General features: G+C 41.9%; 1 protein-coding gene and 1 long non-coding RNA gene across 5 annotated transcripts in view; both read right to left on the bottom strand.

The window, feature by feature from the left end:
* Window positions 1-22,047, bottom strand: part of LOC139761658 (cell adhesion molecule DSCAM-like) — a 123,750-nt gene that overhangs the window by 14,862 nt on the left and 86,841 nt on the right. The gene's annotated exons all lie outside the window — the stretch shown is intronic.
* Window positions 847-9,817, bottom strand: LOC139761670 (uncharacterized). 3 transcript variants are annotated; one of them, XR_011715583.1, is made up of 5 exons: window positions 9,672-9,817; window positions 8,557-8,657; window positions 7,719-8,453; window positions 1,242-1,342; window positions 847-1,138 (listed from the first exon to the last, which is right to left on the bottom strand). It is a non-coding gene; the product is annotated as an uncharacterized lncRNA (long non-coding RNA). The 3 variants fall into 3 exon arrangements; XR_011715584.1 differs by having other exon boundaries at window positions 9,576-9,700; XR_011715587.1 differs by lacking the exon at window positions 9,672-9,817 and adding an exon at window positions 9,493-9,517.

Genomic DNA, 22,047 nt, shown 5'->3' with positions numbered 1-22,047 from the left:
AGTTGTAAGAAAGTACGTCATCAGTTCAGCCACAACAAACAATGGACCTGACATTGTTAACCTGAACATAATATTGTCTTTATGTCCATACACTCGACAACCTAATTCCTACAACCATCAAATGGAAACGCTAAATTTAGACCTAATCTTTATAACCATCAAGTGGAAACGCTAACTTTAGAGCTAATCTCTACAACCATCAAGTGGAAACGCTAACTTCAAATCCAATCCTTAGTGCCTGCAACACGCTTATTATTTAGCAACATTACCTCCACTCACTTGTACAAAACCGCATATGAAATAAGATATTATAACCGTCACGCTCCATGACGCTCTGTCCACCAGTAACACAAAAAACACATAAATATATCTTCCAAGTTATCACTGCCTTACTCTCCTTATAGCTGTGGTCAGCATGTGTGGCCAGCGGTGCATCGAATCCACTACACTTTTCGTCTATGCTTTTTAATCAACTTTAGCTGTGATAAAATTTCTTTGCTAAAGTATTCGAATCTAAAATTCTCCATTCATGGAGTGATTACACATTATCTCTATAACAACTCTGTTTAACCCCTTGAGTACGACGGTCTGACAGTTTGACCTTACACTTAAGAATTAGGCCATAGATCTAGACATTCACAGTAACTTACTTTGTAATTAAGAACTTAAGCTGTTAAAAGTATTGGCTGAGCCATAGTTCTTTGTCTCATTAACACATTCCTGCACATTACTGGGTTGTTACTTTCATTTCTTCACAATAACGTCAGGTAAACAAGATGAAACAGTGATTCTGGTGATCCTACTCTAGTCTCACCAGGACAAGATAAAGGGTCAAGAAAACAATAATTTTCACAATAATTTTATTCATCATCAAGTGACTTGAGACAAAGCTTCAAGCTGATCAAGCGCCTCATATGAAAAAAGTTCTTGTGTCTCTCACATCATCAAAGAGGATAGTATTAATCGTCAAAAAGTGGCTGGAGGCAGAAATGTTTATCTTGTAGGTAACTGTCTGGACAACATACAAGGTTCGGTTTGCATCTGGGTGAGTACGGGTTGCAGGATTCCGGAAATTCGCCCGAGGGAAAGAAGGCAAGGGTTATGGAAAAATTCCTGGGACAGCGACCTCCACCGCCACCTGTTGAGAGCCATATTTTGGTAAAGATATTCTGGTACATGTGAGAAGTAAACAGCAAGTCTTATAGCATGAATAATGTAGCCAGTCATTCACAGTCACTTACCTGGCCTGTAGTACTGTCCTTGTACAGCTGCCGACTCCATCAACACCACCGCCACCACCAGGACTGCCAGCGTTCCTCTCATCTTTCAACAAAATTCTGACCTATGTGGAAGGGAACCACTCAGTGACTGACCCAAACCGTCAAGCAAGTCAGCCTGTTCTTTGGCTTAATTTCATTACTGAGAAAATTCCTTGTCTAACTACAGCCACACTGTCACCAATACTTAAGACATTTATTCATGTAACATTTAAGATATTAATTTTCTAAATATTAGATCTAATCTGCACATTAATGTGTTATCACCGTCAATGGCAGGGAGCTAACATTCATGAAAACATTTCCAGAAATTCCCTATCTAAACATCTGTGTTTATTGCCGAGCTGCTCATGTTGTATGGTGGGGCCCAGGTTGTCTGCCAACCTCAGAACCACAGTCTAGGCAGCTCTATATGTCTACAAACCTGACGTCAGTGTCACAAAGAGATGCATAACCAAGATCGTATTTTTATGTAAATGGCTCCAGTCATGGACAAGGGCTCTTCCTCGAGACTTGAACTTGACTGAAAATACGAGAAAAATACGAAAATACGTTTCCAAAGAAAGAGAGAAAGGATGTTATAGAAAGTAGGTATGTGATGTATGTTATGAAAATGTGTTAGGTCTTGTGAGGGAACTTTAGTGAGACAAAGGAAAAAATCCCTACACGGACGGAGAGTGTACGATGATTCTGGTCGTTAATTTAACACATGTCAGTCAGGACGGTTAGTTACTTATGGCTATCAAGTATAACGTGATGTAGGAAGGTCCTGTGTCAACTTCCTATGTTAATCTCTGAGGCTCCAACACCATCACAACAGTGAGAGGAATCTTGTTAAGGTTCGGTTCCTGGAGCACCCTCACTCCTCCCAACACTCCACCAATGCCACATGATCAACATAATAAAGAAACACAGTTGTCACCTGTCCATAAGGATCAATACCTGTAACATAAGCACACAACTTCACACATCACTACAATATGATACTGCTGGAAAATGATGCCGGTCCCACCCTCCTACAACACCTGCTATGGAAAGGGTCTCAGGCTACTTGCAAACTTGGAGAGACAATACTTCAAAGGAGGAAAGTATTCTTCCCCTCAGAGCCCCGTCGGCGTTACCTGAGTTAGTCTTGCCTCCGACTGACGATGACAACATCCTGGTCAGCTGCTTTATATACCAGCCGCCATCCCTTGTGGTGGCCACTCCTCCCCAGGCCAGCCGGAACAGGTGACCAACTAGGGCACTGGATAACATACGACCTACCATAGTCCAGGACGTGACCAACCAGGGACAGGATAATATGTAACCAACTATGATACAGTGTAACATGTGACCAACCATAGGACATGGAAACATGCGACCAATCATGGCCCAGGGCAACATGTGACCAACCATGGTACTCATCAACCATAACTCACATTCCCTCACCAAGCATGACTCTCAAACCTCCTCACTGAGAGCATCAGAGACATAAGCTCTCACCTGTTCTGCCCAGAGGGGTACATGATAGCAAGAAAGAACGACCAGGTAAGTCAGGGGGAGGATTAGCCATCATAATAAAAGAAAGACCGAAGCTTCCAGATATAGTGGAAGATGGCCCCATTCAGACAATACGTAAAGGGAATACTAACTGCAGGGAAGAAGAGCCTAGTGGTGTGATTATATCAAAATCCTTCAGACAATTGCAATGAACCAGAACAATTGTATAATGATAACAATGCAGGAACGATCAGGATGGTACATGAAGCAGTGGAACACTCACTTTTTAAATCAAGAGATGGTAAAGCACTGTTAATGGGCGATTTCCATCAAAAGGATATAACAGACTTGGGGAATTTGAATTATCATTATGAGAGGGAGTCTTGGACAGACAAGTTCTTAGAGTGTATACAGGAAAAGGTCCTACGTCAGCATGTCAAGCAGCACAGTAGAATTTTTAGCATGGATATTGAAAATACCATTTACGATAATGCAGTTAGAGGAAGTCATCATGCAATCCTCAAGTTTGAGTATGAGGCACAATAGACGACGAAAACAACAGAGGAGATACAGTCGCAGAAACTACTCAAACCTCAATAAGTTCTCTGGTAACGTATGGTGGGAAAGGGAATTCAACAGACAGGAAGCAGGGCTTTGTGTTAAAAGGTTCTGTGAAATCTACAGTGAAGGAGTTAAGACATGGTTACCTCAAGCTTCATATACAGAGGGAATGGTAAGAAAAAAGAAGGAATGGATTAATAAAACATGTTGTAACATTAACACACCATCCATGACAGTCATGATAACATTAACACACCATCCATGACAATCATGATAACATTAACACACCATCCATGACAATCATGATAACATTAACACACCATCCATGACAATCATGATAACATCAACACACCATCCATGACAATCATGATAACATCAACACAACATCCATGACAATCATGATAACATCAACACAACATCCATGACAATCATGATAATATTAACACACCATCCATGACAATCATGATAACATCAACACAACATCCATGACAATCATGATAATATTAACACACCATCCATGACAATCATGATAACATCAACACACCATCCATGACAATCATGATAACATCAACACAACATCCATGACAATCATGATAATATTAACACACCATCCATGACAATCATGATAACATCAACACAACATCCATGACAATCATGATAATATTAACACACCATCCATGACAATCATGATAACATCAACACAACATCCATGACAATCATGATAATATTAACACACCATCCATGACAATCATGATAACATCAACACACCATCCATGACAATCATGATAACATCAACACACCATCCATGACCATCATCAAATCAGACCATTACAAATTTCATCACCTACCATGCACGCAACCATATGGATCATCAAACTCAAATCAAAATTTGATCAAGTGACAATGTACAACCACAGTTAGGCCCAAGTGTCCATCATTCTGACCACGTAACATTTTCTACTACATTATGAAAAATTGATATCAATTTGAATATTCATTACATTACCTTGACTTCAGCTTCTCCCTACTGGCCAGTGTTTAGACAACAGCAGTTTATATATACGCGCGACACTGCAGCCTTGCGCTGCCCTACACTGCTTCCACCAATTACGTGGCCGTTGTCCGATTTCATCGTAACATCCAGACTTCGACGGCTGACAAATGATTTTGAGATAGACGGCTTGTGTTTAGTTATGTCAGCTTTGTAGAAAGGTCTAAAAGTATTGTCATGTGTCAACGTAACCTACCAAAATATAAAATTGTATTTCTCTCTTCGGTATGATGAAAACATTACAGGTTTCGGACAATTTGGTTGGCGTAACAATAACAAAAACAAAAAACAGGTGATTGGAAAAACCCGTAAGAAACCTAGGGTATACCCACTGAAGTTGGAAAACCACAATATATTTTCATTCTGAGAAACATCATGTTATTATTGTCACATTGACCTTGTCTACATACGTTGTTTACAAATATGACCAAAATGTACACCGGACCAAGATATCTGTTACACCTCTCATGTCAGTGATTTCCCTCTATGATCAGTAATCATATTTCAAATTACCAAATATCCATAATGGCTTTCTTGAAATGTTACAGATACTTATTATTATTACCAAACTATATAGATCGCTAACTCGAACCAAAGAAAGTATATAACATAAACATTAATCTATATCTAACAATGTTTTCTATTAACTTCCTAAGTATGTTATCACTACCACTACTGCTACTGTCCGTGGGTATACTTCCCCTCCTACTACTGCCACACTGCGCACTTCCCCACATGTAACAGATAGTGTATACGTTTCAATACCTGGTACTGACTATATGCGCACTTCACCACCTACTATAGCCACTGAGTACACTCTCACACCTGCAGTTACTGCCAGTGTGATCACTTTCCCGCCAGCCACCTCTTGTGTATACACTCCTCTCACCCTCCTGGAACTGCCTGTGTGTGTGCACACTCCCATACCCGCATGATATAGCCTGTGCGTGCGCTCCCCTCACGCTCCTGCCTGCTACTGCCAGTCTATTCAACAGCCATTCACCTGCTACTGACAGTGTGTCCACTTCCCATATAGGTTACCAACATTGTGTTCAGTTCCACCACCTGCTACTGCCAGTGTGATCACTTTCCCGGCTGCTACTGCTAGTGTGTGCCTCCGCCTCCAAGGCCTCCTTATGACTGTCAGTCACCAGGTACATCCATCTGCTGTTCTAAGGAAGATATATAAGTACTTCTTCCTCCACACTGCCGACTACCTGCCATGATCTACTTCCTTCTTCCCAGCAACATGACCGTACCACAGTCATCCCTACCATGCCAACTGACCCACATCATCTTAATAAGAACTTACCAAGACCTGGTCCACATCTCAGCAGCGCAAACTAAAACTACTTTAAAGATATGTATGAAAACTTTTATCTTGCTACCGTGGCTCTGTCAACTGGACCGTAGAACAGTTGTAAGAAAGTACGTCATCAGTTCAGCCACAACAAACAATGGAGCTGATATTGTTAACCTGAACATAATACTGTCTTTATGTCCATACACTCGACAACGTAATTCCTACAACCATCAAATGGAAACGCTAACTTTAGAGGAAATCTTCACAACCAACAAGTGGAAACGGTAAATTTAGAGCTAATCTTTTCAACCATCAAGTGGAAACACTAAATTTAGAGCTAATCTTTACAACCATCAAGTGGAAACGCTAACTTTAGAGCTAATCTTTAGAACCATCAAGTGGGACGCTAAATCTAGAGCTAATCTTAACAACAATCAGCTAAAATTAGAGGTAATCTTTACATCCATCAAATGGAAACGCTAACTTTAGAGCTAATCTTTACAACCATCAAGTCGAAACGTTAACTTCAAATCCAATCCTTAGTGCCAGCAACACGCTTATTATTTAGCAACATTACCTCGTCACTTGCACAAAACCTCAAATGAAATAAGATATTATAACCTTCACGCTCCATGACGCTCTGTCCACCAGTAACACAAAAACCACATAAATTAATTTTCCAAGTTATCGCTGCCTTACTCCCTTTATATCTGTGGTCAGCATGTGTGGCCAATGGTGCATCCAGTCCACTACACTTTTCGTCTCTGCTTTTTAATCAACTTGTTAACTTTAGCTCAGTGATAAACTTTCTCTGCTAAAGTATTCGATTCTAAAATTCTCCATACATGATTGAAACTATTGCTGGCGAGTGATTACGCCTTTATTACCACTATAACAACTCTGTTTAACCCTTTGAGTACGACGATGCGACAGTTTGACCTTACACTTCAGGATTAAGTCAAAGACTTGGACATTCAGAATTAGTTCCTTCGTTATTAAGAGATGAAGATATCAAAAGTCTTGGGTGACCCATAATTCTTTGTCTCATTAACACATCCCTAAGAAGGATGACCGTTCTGACTCCTATAACTTTCATCCTATTGAATCCCTCCTCAACTCCCATTGCCTTAAAATCCTCAAAAATCACAGTCTTCTCTCTGATCAACAGTATGGCTTTAGTAAGGCGAGATCCACTGGTCATATTCTTTCCTATCTTACTTATGTTTAGTCATTATCCCTGGAAGATTTTGGGGAGTCATGTGTAGTTGCCCTTGACATATCTAAGGCTTTTGACCGGGTGTGGCATCTAAGCTTCCCTCCTTACTTTGCTCCTTCATATCGAGCTTCTTCTCTGGCCTATCTGTCTCTGTGGTTGTTCATGGATCAGCCTACCCCTTTTTCTGCATCAATAGGGGCGTCCCTCAAGGTTCTGTCCTGTCGCCTACACTTTTTTTTCTTTTTCAACCATCTCCTCTCCTCCACACATAATCGAATGCACAATCTTAATTCTGTTCCCATTTTTCTCACTGGATCTGCATCTCATCTTGACACAGCTTCTTCAATAAAGTCAGACTAGGACAGGATATCTCAGTGGAGTATACAAAATCTTGCTAAGTTTAATGCCTCCAAGACCCAATTTCTACCCTTTTCTATATCGAAAACTCCTCACAACTCTCGTTTTCCCTATAACGATACTGAAATTCCACCTCTTGACTTAATGAACATACATGTACTTGATATTACCACTCTTTTTTGGATACCCCACATTACAGGAATAGCCAAGTCTGCCTCTAAGAAACTGGGTGTCATGTTTAGATGTCGAAACTTCTCTTTAGAACAGTTCCTTCGTTTGTACAAGGGATTAATTCGTCCTTGTATGGAGTACTGCTCTTACGTTTGGGATGGTTCTAGCTCTGCATCCTCACTTGACAGCGTTAAGTCGAAAGCAGCCCGTCTTAAAAACTGTCCTAAACTAACTTCCAGACTTGACTACCTTGCCTTAAGCCACAGTGTTGGTTCACTTTCCTTCTTCTATAGGTATTACTTTGGTTTTTCCTCCCGAGAGCTGGCTGCTTGTGTTCCACACCACTGGCTAGACCACGCAATACTGGGCAAGCTGCTGCGCCACATGATTATTGCTTCTTTTCCTACACATCGAAAAACTGGAACTGTCTACCTTCTCGTGTCTTTCCCAATAACTATGACCTGGTACATTTCAGACTGGTTGTTCACTCACAAAGATTCGTATGTACTTTCCCTTTGTCTTTTCTTTTTGTTCCATAATTCTCTATATTTCAAACAGCGGCCTGGCCGTGATTTGGATTTTGTCCGTGACTGGAGCCATAAACATAAAAAGAATTCCTGCACATTACTGGGTTGTTACTTCCATTCCTTCACAATAACGTCAGGTAAACAAGATGAAACAGTGATTCTGGTGATCCTACTCTAGTCTCACCAGGACAAGATAAAGGTTCAGGAAAACAATGATTTTCACAATAATTTCATTCATCATCAAGCGACTTGAAACAAAGTTTCAAGTTGATCAAGCGCCTCATATGAAAAAAGTTCTTGTGTCTTCCACTTCATTACTGTGGAAAGGGACTATCGCCAAAAACTGGACTGAGGCAGTAATATTTCCCTTCAAGGTAACGGTCTGGACAACATAGCAAGCCTGGTCTGCATCTGGGTCGGTACGGGGTGCATTCATCCGGAGCTCCTCCCACGGGAAAGATTGCAGCCGCTATGGAAAAATTCCTGGGACAGCGACCTCTACCGCCACCTGTCGAAAGCAATACCTTAGTATAGGTTTTCTGGTACATGTGAGAAGTAAGCAGCAAGTCTTATAGCATGAATAATGTAGCCATTCATTCATATTCACTTACCTGGCCTGTAGTTCTGTCCTTGTACAGCTACTGACTCCATCAACACCACCGCCACCACCAGGACTGCCAGCGTTCCTCTCATCTTTCAACAAAATTCTGACCTATGTGGAAGGGAACCACTCAGTGACTGACCCAAACCGTCAAGCAAGTCAGCCTGTTCTTTGGCTTAATTTCATTACTTAATTTCAGTAATACTTAAGACATTTACTCATGTATCATTTAAGATATTAATTTTCTAAATATTAGATCTAATCTGCACATTAATGTGTTATCACCGTCAATGGCAGGGAGCTAACATTCATGAAAACATTTCCAGAAATTCCCTATCTAAACATCTGTGTTTATTGCCGAGCTGCTCATGTTGTATGGTGGGGCCCAGGTTGTCTGCCAACCTCAGAACCACAGTCTAGGCAGCTCTATATGTCATGTCTGCACAAACCTGACGTCAGTGTCACCAAGAGAGGCATATCCAAGATCGTATTTTCATGTAAATGGCTCCAGTCATGGACAATGGCTCCTCAATGAGAACACAAGAATATATATTTCCAGAGAAAGAGAGAAAAGCTTCAAAGAAAGTAGGTATGTGGTGTACGTCAGGGAAATTTGTTAAGTCTTGTGAGGAAACTTAAGTATAGTGAGACAAAGCAAGATAAGATATCCTGACACGTAGAGTGTACGATGATTCTGGTCGTTAATTTAACACATGTCAGTCAGGACGGTTAGTTACTTATGGCTATCAAGTATAACGTGATGTAGGAAGGTCCTGTGTCAACTTCCTATGTTAATCTCTGAGGCTCCAACACCATCACAACAGTGAGAGGAATCTTGTTAAGGTTCGGTTCCTGGAGCACCCTCACTCCTCCCAACACTCCACCAATGCCACATGATCAACATAATAAAGAAACACAGTTGTCACCTGTCCATAAGGATCAATACCTGTAACATAAGCACACAACTTCACACATCACTACAATATGATACTGCTGGAAAATGATGCCGGTCCCACCCTCCTACAACACCTGCTATGGAAAGGGTCTCAGGCTACTTGCAAACTTGGAGAGACAATACTTCAAAGGAGGAAAGTATTCTTCCCCTCAGAGCCCCGTCGGCGTTACCTGAGTTAGTCTTGCCTCCGACTGACGATGACAACATCCTGGTCAGCTGCTTTATATACCAGCCGCCATCCCTTGTGGTGGCCACTCCTCCCCAGGCCAGCCGACTGCTTCCCAACCACGACCAACATGCACTACCAGGGTTATGTCTCCCGCCAGTAACAGCACTTGCTTCTCGGAACGTGGCTATCTCTTTTTCCTCTCTCTCCTAATAAGCACTACACAAGTAACGTCCACATATACGTGCTCAAATAGTCTATACCATACATGATATTCCTGCTTGACACTAATTTTCTAAAGGCTGAAGTAGGAAATATTGTGCTACACTCTGTATACGAGTTCACCCTGGTGGAGCCTGCTCGGGCGATGGCTCGCCACACCCACAAGATAGGGGTACGGTGAGGCGGATCTGCCAGGCTGAGCAGCCCTCAGGCCACGGGTCTCCTGTGCCTGCTTGGAGACACTCCAGCCAGGGTAGGGCAAGAGGAGAGCACAAAGTAAATAAATGCAGAACTCAAAGTTAGGAGCGATAGGTGGCATCTGATACAGGGCTGCCTCCCAATTTTCTTTTTTAGCTTATTAAGTTGGAGGTGAATCCACAAACATGCTGAATATAAACCGTGAATCCTTGTGTCTACTGTGTGACATGTTACCCAGGTTATATCTGAACCCGATGAATTTTAGTCTGCAAGATATAATTTCATCTGATATAAAAGCAGAAATCATTGCCTTCATCACAGCAGGCAGGACAAGGAAGGGAAGAGACCCCCCCCCCCAAAAAAAAAAAAAAAAAAAAAAAAAAAGGTGGACACATTCTGAACGAGTAACAATTTTCGTTTTTATAAACAGCATAAATATTGATACCATAATAATGTACCTAGATGAGCACAAGTAGTCTCGGGTCAGATTAAAATGACTCTCCCGTAAAGATGGTGTGGTGTGTGGCACAGAACCAAGCACCCACCTCTTTATCATGACGTTCTCCCTCCTCCTCCTAATCCCTGCCTTACCTTCCCACCTCCTCCTCCTCCTCCCTGCCTTACCCTCCCACCTCCTCCTCCTAATCCCTGCCTTACCTTCCCACCTCCTCCTCCTCCTCCCTGCCTTACCCTCCCACCTCCTCCTCCTCCTCCCTGCCCTACCCTCCCTCCTCCTCCTACTCCTCCCTGCCCTACCCTCCCACCTCCTCCTCCTCCTCCCTGCCCTACCCTCCCACCTCCTCCTCCTCCTCCCTGCCCTACCCTCCCACCTCCTCCTCCTCCTCCCTGCCCTACCCTCCCTCCTCCTCCTACTCCTCCCTGCCCTACCCTCCCACCTCCTCCTACTCCTCCCTGCCCTACCCTCCCACCTCCTCCTCCTCCTCCCTGCCCTACCCTCCCTCCTCCTCCTCCTCCTCTGTAACCCTGAAACATCACTCCACGTTTCCTCTTGTGGTCCCTGCAGACCTGCACACAATGATGTAACACAACAGTTTACCTTCATCACAAGTCTGAGTGTAGTGTGAGTACTGCCCATCAACACACACACACACACACACACACACACAGTGACAACTAACAGGTTGCACTGTTCGCCAGCGGCTGCAAACAGAGGCGACATGCCTATGGTAATCCAATGTAGAAGAAACCTACCAACGTACGGCCGCCACCAGATGGGTTGCCTCGGGCGTAACTATGGTATTCCCCCGCGTACCTCCCGCGTCTTTTTCCTTGTATCCACAGTCTCATGCCGCAACATCGTCGTCATTTTCCTTCTGTCTTTGTTTTGCCTGTGATCGCCGAGAGCTAACTCGAAATCCGTGAAGGTCGGCCATCTTTCTTGCCTCATCACGGGGCTGAAGGCCATAACATACCCTAGCTCTGACTTTAAGCACAGCAAGTGGCGTTTCTCGTGACGTTTCGCTGGCTAGAGCCCTTGAGCGCTGGCCACCTGACGTGCAGGAAGCATGACTCAGCCTCTGGTGAGGTAGATTCCTCACTCCTCACTGCGCATTAATTGTGTAGGACAGTCATGACAATGAACTACTTACCACCATCTCGTCCGCTACTCTACTTTCACTCCTCCTCTGTTCATATCTACTGGCCTATTTCGTGGTCTTATAATCTTTGTAGTTAAAACCTATAAACCTATTAAGAGACAGCAACCATCGTAATATCAGGTCCAACAACGTGTGGTATAAAATCCCACAGTTGCAGACAAAAAATCCGAGTATCCAGAATCTTAAATAGCGTCATTTGTAAGCTATTCGAGCCAAGCTTCCTACAGGCAATATCCCGAGCGCTTTAATACCAAAACCATCATCATCCCCCGGGAAAAAAAAAACAGAACAAAAGCCCGGCGACTTGGATTTCTTAGACGATTCTGATAACATATTAACATGAATAGCAAAGAACCATGTACTAAACAGGAGCACTGTGCCATCGACTGTGACGAGGTAAATGACCCAAACCGCTACACTAAGGAGGACTGTGAGGTAAGTGACCGGGACGTTAGCTGTACAAAAGCTCTTGGTAATTCAGTCAAGCTGTGGCTAAGGCATCAAAGTGAGCGTTCACTTTCCTTCCAAACAAGGTTCGAGTAGGACAAAAGTCTCCTGTAACGCCAAGCTTCACATAAAAAAAAACAACAACAAAGAAACGGCAAGTTCAAAAAATTTAGAGAAGAATGAAGAGTTTGTTCGAACCCTTGATCTGAGTTTGCTTACATTCTTGATCCTTATTGCCACAACAGCAGCAAATTCATTGTGCACTCCGACCCATCCTATGGCCAGTGGCGCAAAAAGGGGACTGGAAGTGCCCCTAAAAAGGACCTAAGACGGTCCTCAATAACTGATGTACAAGTGAGCTGTTTACATGTGTAGCAAACTACACAGTAGGTGAACCGTGATGCTGAATGGAGTTTATGGCAGAGTGTGAGGAAAAGACTTACAGTACGGTTAAGATCATCTTTCTTGGAGACATTAAGATATCTTAAGGGAATGAGAATATCTACATAGTTCAGCTGGGAGCTTCCAGTTACTGACTCTGGCTCCCCGTTCTAGAACAGGCAGGCAGCCCTAGCAGTTTGTAGTGGGGACGCACGCACACAGATGAACTCAATCATATCAAAACATGCAACAACACATCACACAACAAGAACACTTTTGTCTCACACAAATCAAAATGTCCATGTGAGCAGAGAGGTCTCCCTACCGTCACTCTCTTAACTCCCTGACAAACATAGATCCATCCTGCAACCATCCACCTGTCTGTCGCTCATGGCTGGCCAACCACTCCCTCCCACTGAATAAAACTCCAACCGCACTCGGCATCACTAATAACACACACACACACACACACGACAATTACTGCGCACACCACAGACATGAACACAGAGGTCATACACACACTGAAGGATCTTGGAACAATTACTGGCACCAGATACGCCGTGACAAGGGAAAAAACATCATTTAAATTTTATACAAACACTTCATCTTATCCATCCTCAACGAGGCCTTACCTTCCTGGTCACTTCCATGTTAAAAGGAAATATATCAACACAAGGCAGTTAAAAACAATCGCCGGCTGCCTCATACCACAAAGATTCTCTCATTTTTCCTCTACACTGACGACTGAGTCTGTCTGCATCAGCTCCATATGCTCCATATGACAAAAGTCTTCTGTAACGCCAAGCTTCACATAAAAAAAAACAACAACGAAGAAACGGAAAGTTTAAAAAACTTAGAGAAGAATGAAGAGTTTGTTCGAACCCTGGTCCATAAATACGTCAGTCGCCTTACGATGCTCGCCACGAGAATTTCCGCACCCAAAAAAACTGGTCCTTGAGTAGATGTAAAAAAAAAAGTGACCCTTGCCTCAAGCTTTGGAAACCTGTATTCACAGATCCCGTCTGCTCGAGCAAACATAACAATGACCAAGTACAGACACGCATGCATGCCCTCCCTAGCCAAGTCTTACCATTCACCCCGTCAACCATTAGATCCTACGCTGATCATACATATACGAGTTATCCTAGAAACCAGTCATCATCACCCTAACATCACAAACACCATTCCCACACATTACAAACCCCTAGTGCCCACAATGCGGGTAAACACACACACACACACACACACACACACACACACACACACTTTATGACCTGTGATCCAGCACTGGACGTGGGCTGGCTTCCTGAGTACTGTATAAGTCTTATAAAAGGGACTCCTGAAACTGGGTGGATCATATATATATATATATATATATATATATATATATATATATATATATATATATATATATATATACATATATATATATATATGGGGGGGGTTGGGCCATTTCTTTCGTCTGTTTCCTTGCGCTACCTCGCAAACGCGGGAGACAGCGACAAAGTATAATAAAAAAAATAAATATATATATATATATATATATATATATATATATATATATATATATATATATATATATATATATATGGAAGCTCCAGTTAGGGACGAAAGATCAAATCAAGGTCAGGCTTTAACTGAAATATAAAAAGGATAATGAAAGTGAAAAATTAAGAGACGAGGAAAAGTATTTGCGAATTTTGGAGGAAGTGAAAAGATGGTTTGTATAAGAAGTGTCGGTCATGTTGATTGGGACAGACATGATAACGTAGAAAGTCCCAAAGCTCCAGGGTGTAGAGGGAAAGAAGCAGTCATCAAAATGGCCAGCCCTTGGGCTCCCAAAGGTCACCTAATAATTATGTGACGCAGCAGCTTGCCGAGCATTACGTAGTCGAGGAGGAGGAGGAGGAGGAGGAGGAGGAAAAGGAGGGGGGGGGGGGGGAGAGTTACACAAGCAGCCAGCTCTTGGGACCAATAACCAAAGTAATACCCTACAGAAGAGGGAAAGTGAACCAACACTGCGGCGCAGGGCAAGAGCGTCAAGTTTGGAAGTTAGCCTGGGACAGTTTATAAGTCGGGCTGCTTTCGACTCAGCTCTGTTAATTAAGGATGCAGAGCTAAAACCACCCCTCCACCACTCCATACAAGAGCGAATCAATCCATTGTATAACAGCGTAATGGACCTCCGGGGTGTAGCGGTTAGTATTTCTGAACGTGACGCGTTCACGGGCCGCCGAGGGTCGAGTGCATAGGTTCGAATCCTGGTTGCCGCTGTCGGTACACAGTCGACGCAGCTGTTCATCACTCCCATTTTCTTAGAGGCAGACTTTGCCATTTCCATAATGTGGGGTTTCCAAGACAGAGTGGCTGTTACATTAATACCACGTATGTTCATTGACCCAAGATGTGAGAATAACAGATCCATCCGAGGAGTGAGGAACGTTGAGGAATTTTTGAGAGAGAGAGAGAGAGAGAGAGAGAGAGAGAGAGAGAGAGAGAGAGAGAGAGAGAGAGAGAGAGAGAGAGAGAGAGAGAGAGAGAGAGAGAGAGAGACAGACAGACAGACGGGCAGACTGGGTCTATCCCACTTAGGAATCCTGTCCAAGTCTGGGTTTACCGAGGAAGTTGTGTCAGGACGAGAAGCTGATCGACTGAGAGAAGAGGGAGCAGGTTTGAGTCGTCAGCATATGAGCGCATTTGGTTATTTGTAGAAGGAAGGAAATCGTTGTTAGAAAGGAGAAAATGTGTAGGAGACAGGGAAGAACCTTGAGGGAAACCGTTGTTGATGGAGAAGGGGAGAGAGACTGATCCATCAACAGCCATGGAGATAGATCACCCCGATGCCACACCCTGTGAAAAACTTTGAATATATCAAGAGCAACTACATAGGATTCCCCCAGTCTTTCAGAGATGACCAGATATTAGTAGGAAAGTAATGACTATCACCAGTGGATCTCACCTTACGGAATATGGGATAGGGGGAGGAAGAACACTTCCCCGGGTATTCCCTGCGTGTCGTAGAAGGCGACCAGAAAGGGTGGGAACGGGGTGCTGAAAACCCTCCTCGTCTCGTATTCCAGTAAAAGTTGGAAGAGTAAAAGGAGCCAAGCGAAGGATGCTATACTCCTTGAAGGCTCAGGCTGGGGTATCTGAATGTGTGTGGATGTAACCAAGACAAGAAAGGAGAAATAAGTAGCATAGTTGTATGTATGAGGAAAGGAACCTGAATGTTCTGGCTCTGAGAGAGAGAAAAAAAAGAGCTCAAGGCTCCGGGGGAAGAATGGTGTGAGAATGTCTTAAAGGGTTAGTGTGAGGGCGAGGGTTCATGCTCAGCAAGCAGGAGTTGTGGGAATGTGTGAAAGAGGGTAGGGAAGCAAAATTCAGACTAATGTGGGTAAAAATAAAAGTGGATTACGAGAGATGGGTGATTATTCGTGCTTATGCACTTAGCCACGAGAAGAATGAAGAAAGGCGAGTGTTTCGGTAGCAGTTGAGTGAGTGTGTCAGCGGTTTCGATGCAAGAGACTTGGTATTAGTGATGAGGGATGTGGAGTTATGTGCCGAAAAAGGACCGGTGATTGGGTATAGTTAGTTCAAAAAGAGAGACATACTTAAGTATACGAGAATGAGAGATGGTTTACGGGCATTACTGGTTTACGCACCAACTGACAGGCGTGCAAAAGAGAGACTCTTGGATGTGTATGAGCTGAGTGGCAAGCATGAAGGTTTCTTAAGGTTCTAGAAATATATATATATATATATATATATATATATATATATATATATATATATATATATATATATATATATATATATATATTTATATATATATATATATATATATATATATATATATATATATATATATATATATATATATATATATATGGAATAGTTTTGATTTCTATCAGTACCATCAACTAACAATTATATCATCCAAGAACAACGACACTGTCCAACAAATGAAAGCATATATTCACTGCAAGTCAATGTTCATTATATTTCCACTTTGTTCATCAAAAATATCCCTTGTTTGGTGACAGTCATGGAGTCCATGGCATATATTCACGACTGGGGTCTCATGTTTCCTGATGAAGCAACGTGAACACTGCCAGCGACCTTCTTTCACGTGGAGCACCCTGACTCCCGCTGAGCGAAACGTGCTCAAAACATGGCAAACATTTCCTTAACAACTCCACGTCGCCTGGAAATGCTGCATTTCTTAGAAAGATCATCACATCAAACATAACTCCACCTTCCCCACATGCACCTCATGAGCTGCCAATGAAGGATGTTCGTTGTTCGTGCGATGCAGTCTCTCTCATTGTTCCGCATGCATTATAAGGAGTAAAAAGAAACCAGAAAAAAAAAAAGAAATAATAAGGATGAGACACGAGACGTGAAGGAAGAAAACAAGGGACTGTGGTGGAGGCGGACGGGACACGACACCCACGGACAACCTCAGGGAAAACCCGTCAAAAATCCCCCAATTTCTCCAACTGGAAAATACGTGATGTACCTGACTGGTTGATGTACTGATGCACCTGGCTAGATCATATACTGATGTACCTCCCTGGTTCATACATTGATGTACTTGGCTGGTTCAGTATAGTGATGTACCTGGCAGGTTCATCCAGTGATGTACCTGCTGGATCATATAGTCGTGTACCTGCTGGATCATATAGTCATGTACCTGCTGGAGCATATAGTCATGTACCTGCTGGATCATATAGTCATGTACCTGCTGGATCATATAGTCATGTACCTGCTGGATCATATAGTCATGTACCTGCTGGATCATATAGTCATGTACCTGCTGGATCATATAGTCATGTACCTGCTGGATCATATAGTCATGTACCTGCTGGATCATATAGTCATGTACCTGCTGGATCATATAGTCATGTACCTGCTGGATCATATAGTCATGTACCTGCTGGATCATATAGTCATGTACCTGCTGGATCATATAGTCATGTACCTGCTGGATCATATAGTCATGTACCTGCTGGATCATATAGTCATGTACCTGCTGGATCATATAGTCATGTACCTGCTGGATCATATAGTCATGTACCTGCTGGATCATATAGTCATGTACCTGCTGGATCATATAGTCATGTACCTGCTGGAGCATATAGTCATGTACCTGCTGGATCATATAGTCATGTACCTGCTGGATCATATAGTCATGTACCTGCTGGATCATATAGTCATGTACCTGCTGGATCATATAGTCATGTACCTGCTGGAGCATATAGTGATGTACCTGCTGGATCATATAGTCATGTACCTGCTGGATCATATTGTATGTACCTGCTGGATCATATAGTCATGTACCTGCTGGAGCATATAGTGATGTACCTGCTGGATATATAGTCATGTACCTGCTGGAGCATATAGTCATGTACCTGCTGGAGCATATAGTGATGTACCTGCTGGATATATAGTCATGTACCTGCTGGATATATAGTCATGTACCTGCTGGAGCATATAGTCATGTACCTGCTGGAGCATATAGTCATGTACCTGCTGGAGCATATAGTCATGTACTGCTGGATCATATAGTCATGTACCTGCTGGAGCATATAGTCATGTACCTGTGGATCATATAGTCATGTACCTGCTGGAGCATATAGTGATGTACCTGCTGGATCATATAGTCATGAACCTGCTGGATCATATAGTCATGTACCTGCTGGATATATAGTCATGTACCTGCTGGATCATATAGTCATTGTACCTGCTGGATCATATAGTCATGAACCTGCTGGATCATATAGTATGTACCTGCTGGAGCATATAGTGATGTACCTGCTGGATATATAGTCATGTACCTGCTGGAGCATATAGTGATGTACCTGCTGGATATATAGTCATGTACCTGCTGGAGCATATAGTGATGTACCTGCTGGATCATATAGTCATTGTACCTGCTGGATCATATAGTCATTGTACCTGCTGGATCATATAGACATGTAAAATTGTAAAAAAATAAAAAAAAAAAAAAAAAAAAAAAAATATATTCCTACGAGTCCACGGGGAAAATGAAAACATGAAAAGTTCCCAAGTGCACTTTCGTGTAATAATCACATCATAATGGGAGACACAAGAGAGAAATATAAAAGTCAGCTGATATACAACAAAAAGACGTAGCTAGGACGCCATTTGGTAAACATGCGATTGTCTAAGACAGACTGCGAGCGTATCATAAACTTATTATATATATATTATATATATATATTATATATATATATATACTATATATATATATATATATTATATATTATATATATTATATATATATATATATAATATATATATATATATATATTATATAATATATATTAGGGAGTTCAATTGCCTGAATCGTCTCAGCTATAGAAAAAAAAAAAAAGTGATCGTTGGAGGTTGTTAAGCAGGAAGAATAAAAGATACCTTCAACACCTGTGTTAGAAAAACTTCTAAGCGTGTTCAGGTATTTACCAAATGAATACAAGGAAAAACTATACATTTCCTCATCCCAGACAATGAGAATTTACTGTAGCGTAGGACAGTGTGGTAACATCTCATCACAAGATACTCTCCTTCGTCCTATCCTGTTACACTCCACCATGGTGGCTTAGTTCATAAATGTGTGGTTTATCTTCCATTCAATTGTCTGCTGGGTGTAATCGCCGGAGTTTGTGTGTGTGTGTGTGTGTGTGTGGGGGGGGGGGGGGGGAGCCTCCTCACCTTTCTTTTAGGTGGATGAGCAGGTATAAATGATGCCAAAGGGAGGTGTCTGCCATGGAGGCAGGAAGTGCTGCTCCTAACTCATTTCATGGAAATTATGTGCACCAAACATCACCATGTGGGCGGTTGTTAATGGGATCCATTTACTAGATTCACTTGTGCCATGGCGTATATGGTGTAACGTTATCTTTAGAGACAACACTATCTGGATCACCACACACAAGTTTCAGTCTTAAGATTGATGTCAGGTATTCTGTCTTCAATGCTGTATATACCAAGTTCTTTCTGCATGTTGAGTCCTTAAGTGGACTTTGGGAAACCATGTATGATTCTTAAGGCCTCATTTTGCATTTTTTTTTTCAAGTCTGTTGACACCTTTGCTGTTACGTAGAACCAAACGTGGTGCGTTGTATTGTGAGACCTGTAATAAGCGAAGTACATCATTCTAGCAAATTTCCAACAACTATGAGAGCTCTGATTCTACCTGTACATTGTCGATTCCACAACCTATGTAATATCAACCCACTGGGATCTGACTGAGACCTTGTAACCTCTGTAATCCTTTAGGGCTACCGCTCACAGGAGGAGCATGGGGTGCACAATAAACCTGGCCTGGGTTACCGACACAAATCAAATCACACAATTCGTGATCTTTTTGTGACCTCATCCACTCTGACTAGAGACAGTTATCAAGAGAGCACCAAGACAAGGATCAATGAACCTTGCGTTTAATTCTTTCCTTTTTACCTCAACTGCTTCCATATATCAGGACGGGACACAGGTGAACAAACACCTGACCTCCACAGCAGTCATGGTAGACAAGCGTAAACACATGAACCTCGGCCCTGCTCCCTCCTCTTAAGCTGGAGTGGGGAAATATGAATGTATATACATAACATTTAATGACTAGAGTAAACGTTCTTTATGCCCACTTCTTTATGGACACTTCTGAGGCGAGAAGTTCTCTGACAAGACCGTAATCCGTCCCGTCAACTAACGATAATAAGAGTCTCCCTCAAAGTATATATACATATATGCTTCCACCTCTCATCTACGAGGAAGCTGGAAAATGCTAGTTGTTCTCACCAGTCATCATGTTGTGATGAACTGCCGAATTATATATATATATATATATATATATATATATATATATATATATATATATATATATATATATATATATATTATCCCTGGGGATAGGGGATTAAGAATACTTCCCACATATTCCCTGCGTGTCGCAGAAGGCGACTAAAAGGGGAGGGAGCGGGAGGCTGGAAATCCTCCCCTCTCGTTTTTTTTTTTTTTTTTTTCCAAAAGTAGGAACAGAGGGGGCCAGGTGAGGATATTCCAAAAAAGGCCCAGTCCTCTGTTCTTAACGCAACCTCGCTAACGCGGGAAATGGCAAATAGTTTAAAAGAAAAAAGAAAGATATATATATATATATATATATATATATATATATATATATATATATATATATATATATATATGAAAATTCTCCCTAAACCTGATATCATTCTACATCCCATCTTCATTATATCCTACGCTTTTTCGTGTAGGATATTCTTATTCCGAAGTACACTGCATTTACAACCACAACAAACCTGGAATATATATATATATATATATATATATATATATATATATATATATATATATATATATATATATATATATGTGTGTGTGTGTGTGTGCGAGCCTGCATGTTGCCAAGGGCACCTACACGACCAGAGAGGATGATCATACACCCACCAGGATGTTTTTGTTGCCATACCATAGTTCACTTTTTCCGTACAACCGTTCAAGGACGATGGTTTCTTAATGTTAAGAGTCACATGAGCGATACCCTTAATATTCTGAACAAACTGTTCCAGTTTCGTTTTCCACTGAAGGATTTAATACGATATATACAACAAGTGGTAAGACTGCAAGATCTTCGTGTGCCGACCGAGGAGTAATATTCCCAGTGGACTGTGGTCAAGTGACGCAACGGACGAGGCCAGACCCGACGTGTCCAGTACCAACGATGTGTACGAGGCTACAAAAATTGTCCCTCGCAACCTCCTGGCTGCTGCATCCGTTCACGAAACAAACTTACAACAAAAATATATAATTCATTATACATCATGAACAAAACTTACTTACCTCTCTATACACACGTACAACAAACATCAATAATTCATTATAGATCATTAACAAACTTCCTTACCTGTCTATACATACATACAACAAACATAAATAATTTATAATACATCATTAACAAACTTACCTGTCTGTTCATAGACACAACAAACATAAATAATTCAATATGCATCGCTGAGAAACTTACTTACCTGTCCATACATACATACAACAAACATGAATAATCAATTATACAATTCATTATACACCATAACCATCCACACGATCAAGTATCTTCCTTAAGTGGATGATTTCGTAAGACAAGACGAACGTCTCACGACTTCTCAACACACACACACACACACACACACACACACACACACACACATGCAACACATGCTTTCCTAACCCAAGATAACGAACTTGAAATTACAACAGACAGATAACACAGAAGTGCACTGCCCCGTGACGCTGGCTTTGTATCTTCTGGTCATGACAACACCTGGTGGTGTCCACAACCAGTATGGTCCTCCACCTTGATTCCCAGAACGTTCTACTGGCTTCTTGAGCCCCTGATGGATTGTATTTACTGTATTTGCGAAATACAATAAATGTGTAAAAAAAAAAAAAATAATGGTTGAAATTTCCATGGAAATG

The sequence above is a fragment of the Panulirus ornatus genome, chromosome 3 (genome assembly GCF_036320965.1).
Source record: "Panulirus ornatus isolate Po-2019 chromosome 3, ASM3632096v1, whole genome shotgun sequence".
Classification (NCBI taxonomy): Eukaryota; Metazoa; Arthropoda; class Malacostraca; order Decapoda; family Palinuridae; genus Panulirus; species Panulirus ornatus.
This window is presented reverse-complemented; position numbering and strand designations above follow the sequence as displayed.